This window comes from Silene latifolia, chromosome 6 (genome assembly GCF_048544455.1).
Source record: "Silene latifolia isolate original U9 population chromosome 6, ASM4854445v1, whole genome shotgun sequence".
NCBI classification, from domain to species: Eukaryota; Viridiplantae; Streptophyta; class Magnoliopsida; order Caryophyllales; family Caryophyllaceae; genus Silene; species Silene latifolia.
The window spans coordinates 3,096,493-3,106,100 of record NC_133531.1 but is presented as its reverse complement, the minus strand read 5'-3'; the positions used below and the strand labels follow the sequence as shown (position 1 = coordinate 3,106,100).

At 36.4% G+C, this 9,608-nt stretch overlaps 2 long non-coding RNA genes across 2 annotated transcripts; both read right to left on the bottom strand.

The window, feature by feature from the left end:
* Positions 1-1,261: 1,261 nt before the first annotated feature.
* Positions 1,262-5,853, bottom strand: LOC141585980 (uncharacterized). The gene is made up of 4 exons (XR_012519452.1): positions 5,219-5,853; positions 3,619-3,701; positions 2,811-2,880; positions 1,262-1,657 (listed from the first exon to the last, which is right to left on the bottom strand). It is a non-coding gene; the product is annotated as an uncharacterized LOC141585980 (long non-coding RNA).
* Positions 5,854-6,520: 667 nt separating this feature from the next.
* On the bottom strand, positions 6,521-8,815 carry LOC141585981 (uncharacterized). The gene is made up of 2 exons (XR_012519453.1): positions 8,560-8,815; positions 6,521-6,904 (listed from the first exon to the last, which is right to left on the bottom strand). It is a non-coding gene; the product is annotated as an uncharacterized LOC141585981 (long non-coding RNA).
* Positions 8,816-9,608: the final 793 nt, after the last annotated feature.

The following is a 9,608-nucleotide window of genomic DNA, read 5'->3' as shown; positions in this document are numbered from 1 at the left end:
GTCAGACGGATAAAATGTTGCCATTTTTTAAGAAAATGTAACCAATTAATTCACAAAATGTTATGACTAGAGGTGTCATTTTTTACCCTGAAAATGATGTGAACAATAATGGTAACATGTTATCAAAAAATAACAACTTTTTATTGTAAAATGATGACATGTTACCCGTCTTATTTCAGACCAAAAGCAATGATCTTAAAAAAACGGAGTGTATGAAATGATATGCATCAAAAAAAAGATGCATTTCTTGGTGGTAATGTGGCATAGCAGCTGGACTCTATTTCTCCCACACCTTTTTCATGCAATAATGATTTCTACACCATCAAACTATTTCAATTTCTTTGGGGTTAAGGAGTATTGATCTCAGTTTCCAGCTTAGGGGTATCCGTCTTATAGCTAAAACTGGTCAAGTACTAAACTCTACACTATTTAGATAGATGAGATAGAATTATGTTATTTCCTGATAATACTTTAACTCGTTTAACAATGAAAAGGATATCTCCGTCTTATAGAAGAATATCTGATTTATCACTGTTTCACCGTGTTCTTCCCGCTTTTCAACCTATGCGAGAAAAGTACGTGAAGAAATGGAGGGAGTAGGGACTATGGAGTATAATTAATTTGTCTTTTTTATTACTCACTCCATCTCGGTTATTTGTTTACGTTTGGTTTTGGCACAAAAACCAAGAAGAGGGGAGGGCATCATTTGTGAGTGTTATTATTATATGACAAGTGAGGAATACGTTAAATGTGAATGATCAAATTATCCTTCAAAAATATTCTAAATATAGAAAGGTAAATAAATGAATAAGACAGCCATAAATGGTATAGGTAAACAAATAAGCGGTATAGCGGGAGTATGAAATAGCAGTAGGTAAATGCACTTCTTACCACTAAGGTTGCAACACTTGTCAAAAAAAAAAAAAAAAAAAAAAAAAAAAAAAAAAGTTGCAGAAGCCCTTTACTCTCCATCAGTAGTACCTACTTCTATTAAGATGGAGAGTATTTGAGTTATTGGAATTATATATTACTAGTTTTAAACCCGTGCAAATTGCACGGATTTGTTGTTTAAAAATTTGTATCTAAATATGTAAATAGTGAGTTGCCTTATATTACATGAAGTAGCAATAATCTAATAATAAGGATTATCCCAAAACATCTTTTAATTATGCTATTTTGCACCAATTTTTTTCATAATAATGCAGGGATAAGCCCGAATGTATCCGACCCTCTTGTCTCGACAAAGACAGACAACTTCGAGGCACTAAGAGAACGTCGTAGTTAGTAGTACCAACTTACAAATTACAATCAAACCATGTATAATGTCGCCAAAGGAAAACAACACCCAACAGAATTACCCTTCTCATGGGTCATTGAAGCTATCAGTAGTTACAATCAGAATGCCGACTGCAGGAGAAATCGTAACCACATCTTATGTACCGATGTACGATACTGCAGTCCAAAATCCCAAGTAGTGTATGGTTGTCTAACTCTCAGGGTTCCACCACAAATTCGGTGGATCAACTTGACAGGGAGTCCTAGGTGACTTCACTTACCCTTACATTTACGGTACATCTGCACCCACCATATACTGACACAAGGAAGAGAATTGTATACTGTGTAGAGCTGTTAAACCGACCCGCTCAGGAGTAAAGACCTGAATAAAACCAGAAATCTGAATTGATCTATTCTACTTGAGTTTTGATGTCTGAATTGACATATAACAGTAAACATCTCGCTAGTAATACATGTGAATTATACCCGAAGGTGACAGTGACCAACACCAAATAGACCTACATGAATGCAAACAGACTTGAGAAGACACGAGCACAAATTAACTCCACTCATACATTCATACCTTCTTAAATGATTCGTCAACCAGCTCTATATTTTCGCATTTTGAGGTGTGCGTTCACCCATGGACGGTTCTAAAAGATGATTCATGTCAGCCGACCCCAAATCATTTTGGGATTAAGGCTCTGATGTTGTTGTATAGTATTAGAAGTTATTGGAAAATCATGAATCAAGTCAATCAACCCAAGTGCGAGTCCTTCGTCCCACACTTAACACATTATCAATTTAGTGGATATGCGAAATACAACTTTGTATTACAAAATTGGCATGAAGTAAAACATGTATCTTTAACTAATTAACATGAGCCGGCACAAACACACACATATTCAACATAAGCAGACAATTATTGATCAATAACAAGCCATCTGCCCAGATTTTGATCTTAATCATATACCTCTTTCTTTCTACTTAATTCTATTCAATATACATTTTTCTTTTTGAGATCATTTCGATCAATTCTATACATTTCTTTGTCCGGTATTAGCTCTCAAAGTTACACTTATACCCCTTTCCCCATCCTCTCAGCCAGCCACTCATACAACCCGCAACACTGCTCTTCTGCCAAAACCAGCATAACACCACATAACTTCCAACAGCCGCCCATAACCAAGCTCACACCACCCCGAATTCAAGCACACACTTGACCCTTCCATCATTTTTATTCAAAGGAACTCGGGTTTAGGACCAGTGAGACGTTATAACTTATAAGGAGATCCTGTAATTGCTAATCTTTGCCACTTGTTTGGAAGTGCAGTTTGGCCTCGGTCACAAGTTCTAAAACCTACAACGCTACAAGTCTTTTCATTGCAAACTAGGCGGAAAAAAGTATGCTTAAGATGTCCTTTAACCTTGGGTCACATACTATTAAACATAGGTTTATATTTTTTGGAAACGAGAATCACGTAAGCAAGGTAATTGTCTAGTAAACAAAACGTAACAAAGTTCATGATACTCACATATACGTCTTGCTCGTTAGTTGTTTCTCAATCTTATCAACACAGAGTACAACTTTCTGGACTTGAGTACCTGCAATACGGCCATAGGTTTATTATTAGAAAGAAAAACAATTTATTAAAAATCATTCATGCTGATAGAATGCAGCAATGCACAAGGCAAAAACAACTATTTCATCCTTGTCATTTAAGAAAACTGTACGTCTGTACTACTCCAAAGTGAAATGTGTCAAGCCACTCATGGCTGAGATGTTGGGGCACTAAGTGGTGGCGGAACCCAATGGTACCTCTGACTGTGCAATGGCTGTTTATCTCATCAACGGATGACATGTAAATCCATACTTGCTTACTAATCTAATAAGTGATTGCAAGGATCTGATAGTTCTTATCCCAGGGATTCAGCTTCGATTCGAAGAACAAAGTATTGACACAGTGGCTTACAAGCTAGCCAAGGAAGCAAAGAAAAGCAGGCTAGGAGTCGGAGAGGTGGAGGATCTAGTTAACCCACCTAGCTGGATTGAAGATTTTCTTGTATGAAAGTACCATTACTTAGTTTGACAACCACCAGTGCCTTCGACATTGCTACTGGTGGGATCTTCGTTATGTATGCTTTATTTGAATTGTGACCTATTTGAACGCTTTCTTAATTAGTTAATACATGCTCTTTCCAGCCAAAAATAAAGGTAAAATGGTGAAAAGCATATAGATCAATGAAGAACTTAAACTTTCACCGAAGGAAAGATGTGGTAGTGTGGTACTATCACAATCAATCAACAAACAACCTTAAGAAGTATTTCGATGAAGGTGATACCTCCAATTTTCCTGCTTCAGCTTTCATGCCTTCATATGATTGCCTCAGCTCTTTTACTTTGGCTTCATCTGAATAAATCAAGGCTGCACCAAACAAAAGTGTTAACACCAAGAAACTTCAGATCTCAAGCAGTAATCAATAATCAGCGTTTTAAACATCCTAAGTTTCGAGAAGAGATGTGATGGACATGCAAAGGCTGTGGCAGAGAAAGGGGCTAGTCAGGGATGTTGTCTCCTTAAGCAATACAGCATTTGATTGTAATTCAAATTTCGAATTTTTTCCAAAGTGAATCTATTGTGAGTTAGCATAAGTAGTCCCTAGTCCCTACATCTATGCATATCCCCCCAAAGCTTCATATCTTAGCTCCACCACTATGGTGGTTGGTGATGGTGTGAATGTATGAAGGTGACGATGAAGGTATTGGGTGAGGCAACCTTGGAGTGGTGACTAGGCGATCGCACCAAACGATAAGAGCCACAAAAGGTTGACGGTGAAGGTATTAGGTGAGTATTTGATTTGTGAACAATATCCTGCTCCCGATGTAGGGCTCAACGCTTTTACCATGCCCTGATCAGCCTAAGCATACTCACTCCACAAACATGAAACACATAAACTCATACAACATTGCTTACTCCTCACGACTAACACCCTTTTAGTTTCTAAAACCTTTGTTTAGCCCAATTAGTGTCAAGTTTTAACATCATGTCAGCTATCAGTCTCAAGTTTATCAATAAACGCCTAAGGCACGTCCAATTCCCAAACATTGCCAGATACCAATTCTTAACAATAAGCGTCAAAGTATCCTCATATATTCGTACATAACTACAGGACATGCACTCACAGACTTAGCTTCTAGACAAAATAAAGTACTCGTAGCCAAACAATACCTCATCGACTCATATCCATGCAACTGCTTTGATATAACTACTCATACAATTAGAATCTAACTTAACTTCTAGGCAAGCTTCAATACTTCATTATCTAATCTCAACCCAACAACTTTTATGATTCACTTGAAATGTGGAACCAACAAAAACAGAACTTAACCTTGTCTAAATACAACAGAAACATGCTAACGCGCCGATCATTACTAACAATACTATTTCAACACCCTTCACAAAACTACCCATTAAACATATTAAGCATCATCCCTTTTCACCATCTAAAATAGCCAAATCATATATCGCAAAAGAAATCACAAAACCAGTGGCGGATCCAAGGGGAGATAGCAGGGACGCTCGCCCCCACTTGACAATGAAAATTTGAAAATATTTAGCGAAAATTCCAGTAAAAATCCGATTTTACCTTATTGTATTACTCGTTCGCCCCTAAAATTTGTTCGTTCCCCCTAACTACAAATCCTGGTTCCGCTACTGCTCAAAATTTCGAAATAAACATCACTAAATTCGAGTTTACAGTTTACACAGTGTTCAACCCATATACATCAATATAGTGTTCCTCATGCTCCCAATCTAGTAACTAATCATCACAAACAAGTTTTATACACACGCAGCGAAATTATACCCTATAATTAGTACGATAACTCAAGAACCCTAAAATTCGGAATTCGTATAATTGGGGCTGAAATTTATGAATTTACCTTGAATAAATATGGGGTTTTGATGGAGGAGATGATGAGTTAGTCATTGATGGCCGTTTGTGGTTGTAGGCGGTTGGAGTGGCGGCGTATACGGCGGATGAAAGGCCGCGTTGCTCTGGTCGCATGGCGGAGGACGGTGGCGCGAAGATGTTCGACTGTTGGAGTCGAATATGGCCGTTGTTGGACAATTTATTTGCATCTACCGCGCGATTACTAATTTACTAGGACCGACTCCGTATTATACTACTCACACTAGGTTAAAACCCGTGCAAAGTTGCACGGGGATATATATAGGCATTGTAAAAAAAAAATATATGTTAAATTAATTATGTAGTACTTATTTATAACTCTCCCACATTAAGTTTTCTTCTCACCATAAGATACACTTAGTAAGTACAACCACTAAATATGATTAGAGTGTTTAGTATTAAGGGCTCGCTTGGAATGGAGGTAATTATTAAGAGAGTAATAGAGCTTAAATGAACTAAAAAATTGAGGAAAGTGATGGAGGTTGGAGATAGAAATGAGAGAAGATAGTGTAATAGTTCATCCGTTAGGAGGTAATAATTACCCACCTCCCCCCTCAAGTAATGCATTACCTTCATATGGAGGTAATAGTTCTTCCCTCACCACCTCTTTCCACCCTCCACAACCACCAATCTTCTTTCATTTCTTCTTATTTTAGCTTCTATTACTCTATTAATAATTACTCTCATTTCAAGAATAAGACTTGACCAAAAAAAATTTATTAGTCATAGTCTTGTTTCTTGTTTAAGGAAACCATATATAAAAGCAGCTAACTAATTAACTTCCTTCGTTTTTTAGTATCATCATATAGCCCGTGAAACTTATATTCAATATTTCTTAACTACACGATATCAATGGCAAAGAAATTGTATAACTGTATTCGAGGTGTTCATAACAATCAAGTGAGTTGACAATAGGTTAATATGAAACCGACTTGACGATTAATATCGTTCACCTCTTTTAATACATTACCCTTTATTTATTCGCCACAAACCCAATTTTTAGAATTAAAGTAGATTAGTTCCTTAATATAATATGTACGGAGTATAAGCAAAAAAAAGGTATGAGGATATCTGATTTAGCCACATAGTCTCTCACGCACAGGGAATAAGGTGACTCAGGTGAGCTAAATAGATTTTTTTCTTAACCAAGTATTGCTACTTCATTATGGTTAGAAATTAAGTAAGAATACTCTTATCTCATTTCAGTGTTCGTGTTTTCTATTTGTTTGAGATTGATCCCTCTTTGAAAGAGATCAAAATTTTTTCCCAAGAATGAAAAAATAGGGAGAAAATCTCTATTAAAATAAAAAATAGGATTTTTTGTCAAACAAAAAAAGCTTTCACTCTCTTCACTTACACATCAATCCTCACTTCAATGAACTCGTTTGGGAGGACTTATCCACAATCCCACATAGAATGTCAACTGGTTGTAGTCATATCTCCCTGAGTAGTCCAAGCCTCCTTGGTTGGTCGCCCCTAAGAATAATTTGGTACATCTCCACATCAATAAAAAATTGTCCTGGCTCGTCATTGCTTTCTCCATGAAAGATGGTGCTTCATTTATTCTATTCAATATATATCTCAGCGACTTAACTCATTGTATACAACTCCGTCTTCATAATGTACATCACTGAAGAGTTTTTTACCCAAAATTCCTCTACACAAATGCCAGCACACTCATAATTATAATGCACACAAGGACATACATAAAATAAGAGCATGGGATTGGTTTACGTCTCCACATGAAACCTACGACATTTCGAGTCAATGGCCTATGCTCTCTTATGTAGATCAGACCATGAATAATGATATTTGTAATTTATAAATTACTAAGAAGCTAAAACTTTTAGCAAAAGCTCATAGAGATTTAATCAAACAGTATGTGAATTGCATATTTTATTTTATTTTATTTTGACAACAACAAATTGCTAATCCGATCAAAATTCCTCAATCCTCAAATTACTATGAAAACCATACTTACAGGGTGTTCGATAGCATTGCAGAACCCTCCTCTGAGAATGATTAAACACTATTACAAAGAGATGCCGAGTATAGACAAATGAATGTTAGTGTATATTAAGCTACCTTGCTCGGACTCATACGGGTGAGTGTCCAAGTGTCAAATTCACTTATTTTATGAAAAACAAATAATTTTTTTTTATATAGATAGATACTTGAAAATTAGGATTCAAAATCATGAAACATATTTTTTTCAAAAAGATGCAAATTAACTAATCTACTGCTTATCACTTCTGGAGTTATGGCTCTGTGGGTTTTCATCAACATAATCTATAGAAGCTTATTCCAATTGTGTCCCCACCTAATTAACAATTAACCTGTTTTCAAAGTATTCTAAGTTCATGCAGCTAAATTTTCTGAAGCCCATGATAACTATAATGAAGTCTGTCATCTTTCTAACTCCAGTTTATCATCAACAATATACACAATTCTCTTATTCGCGTATAACAAACCATATAAAGAAATACTCCCTACGTACCAATCATTTGTTTATCAAGGAATAAAATAGATAAACAAATGAATAGAATGTAAAAGATACTATATACCGATTTTAAAACCATTGAAAGATAGGCCAAAATGTAATTTGAAAAGAGGACTATCTTTTATTTTTCTGAATTAACCGATAAATCATTTGTAAATTGGTGTCCAAAGATGTGTAAAACAGAGAATAAGAACACACCAACAATACGCTCCCTGTGTTTAACTCAATTAGTATCATGACTATTCAACACATAATTGATTAAAACAAAATGAGTAATAACTATCTCAAATGTCATCCAGTGGTAGTTACCAACACGGCTACCAGATTCATAATACGACGACACTAATTCGTAATACGAATAAGCGATTCATATTTTTGATAAAACTATAACCAAACAGCATAATTCGATATTTGAATCTGTAATTTGTGCGAATCAATTCACGATTCGTAAGGTAATTAAGCGAAACCGGTAACCTTTATTCAAAGAGAAATTACTCAAGGGGATAGAACCAAAAAAATTAGGAAAAGGTTGGGTGGGAGACAACAATGAATTTCAGAAAAAAAATCATAAAGAATATGATACCTTCTAACGGAAGTGGGAAATGGAAATAATACAGAGTAGTATCCAATTGTTTATCTATATGCATCTTTTATTCAACTGTATGAAACATGCCGTGGTGGGGTGTATCATATATGGAAGAACAAAACATAAAACTACATACCAACTTATATGACCATAAACAAATGTATAAACAAATTGATAATTAGTAATTAACAAAAATTATTAAACTGAAACTTACAGAACTACGCACCTCTGTGATTCTGTTTTTGTAATCAATAGCACCGTTGTACATCATGTCTCATTTAATCAATACGGAGTATAATGGATCCGGATATGGAGAGTTTTTCGGTGTGTAGGGGAGGATTCCAGAATATGAAGGGAAGGAGAAGGAACCATGAGTGAGAGAGAAGAGAGCAGCGACAATAGAACAATTAGGGTTAATACAATACAATGTGTGGGAGAGAGAAGATAGCTCGGTATTAGGCAAAATGTTGAGCGGGAAATTTTTTGCTGTGGTGCTGACACGTGGACAGAAGAATGTTTAGTGGTTCTTCTATTATACTTATATATAGATATAGATACTACCACTAGGGCTGTTCACTTAGTGGTCCGGACCAAAGACCAAATCGGATCGGATCATTTGGTCCGGATCAGACCGGATCGAATTTTATTTGGTCCAGTTCACGGTCCACCTATTTACTCTATTTTGGTCTTCGGTTCGGTCCTGGATCAACCCGAATGGACCATGGACCGAACTTATATAAGAAAAGAATCTTTAAAATTGGAATTTTATTGATTTTATTTTCTAACTTTGTTTACACGTATTATAAGATATGTAATTATGTACTTAAATCTAGTAAAAATAAAATGTTGTTTATTTTGATCGTTACGAACTTTTCAAGTTCTAATTTTATATGCTAGACATGTACATGACAATCATATTTGGTCCATTCGGCCCGGTCCGGTCGGGTCCACGCGTTTTTCTGGTCCAAACCGGACCGGACCAATATTAATATGGTCCGGTCTTCGGTCCGCCTTTTAACCCTTATTTGGTCTTCGATCCAAAGAGTTTGGTCCGGTCTCGGACCAATGAACACCCCTAACTATATGGACGGTCACACATTCGGGCCGGACTGAGCTTGGTTAGGCGGACCCATAATGTGCCAGGTGTAGGCGGGTCAACACGAGTCTAGGGCAAGTCTGGGTTAACAGTTTGTCGGGTTGTATTTGCTCGACCCGAGCCCGATTCTAGTTTTAAAAGGGTTGGGCCCGCCAGACACGAGTCACACAGGGTAGGTA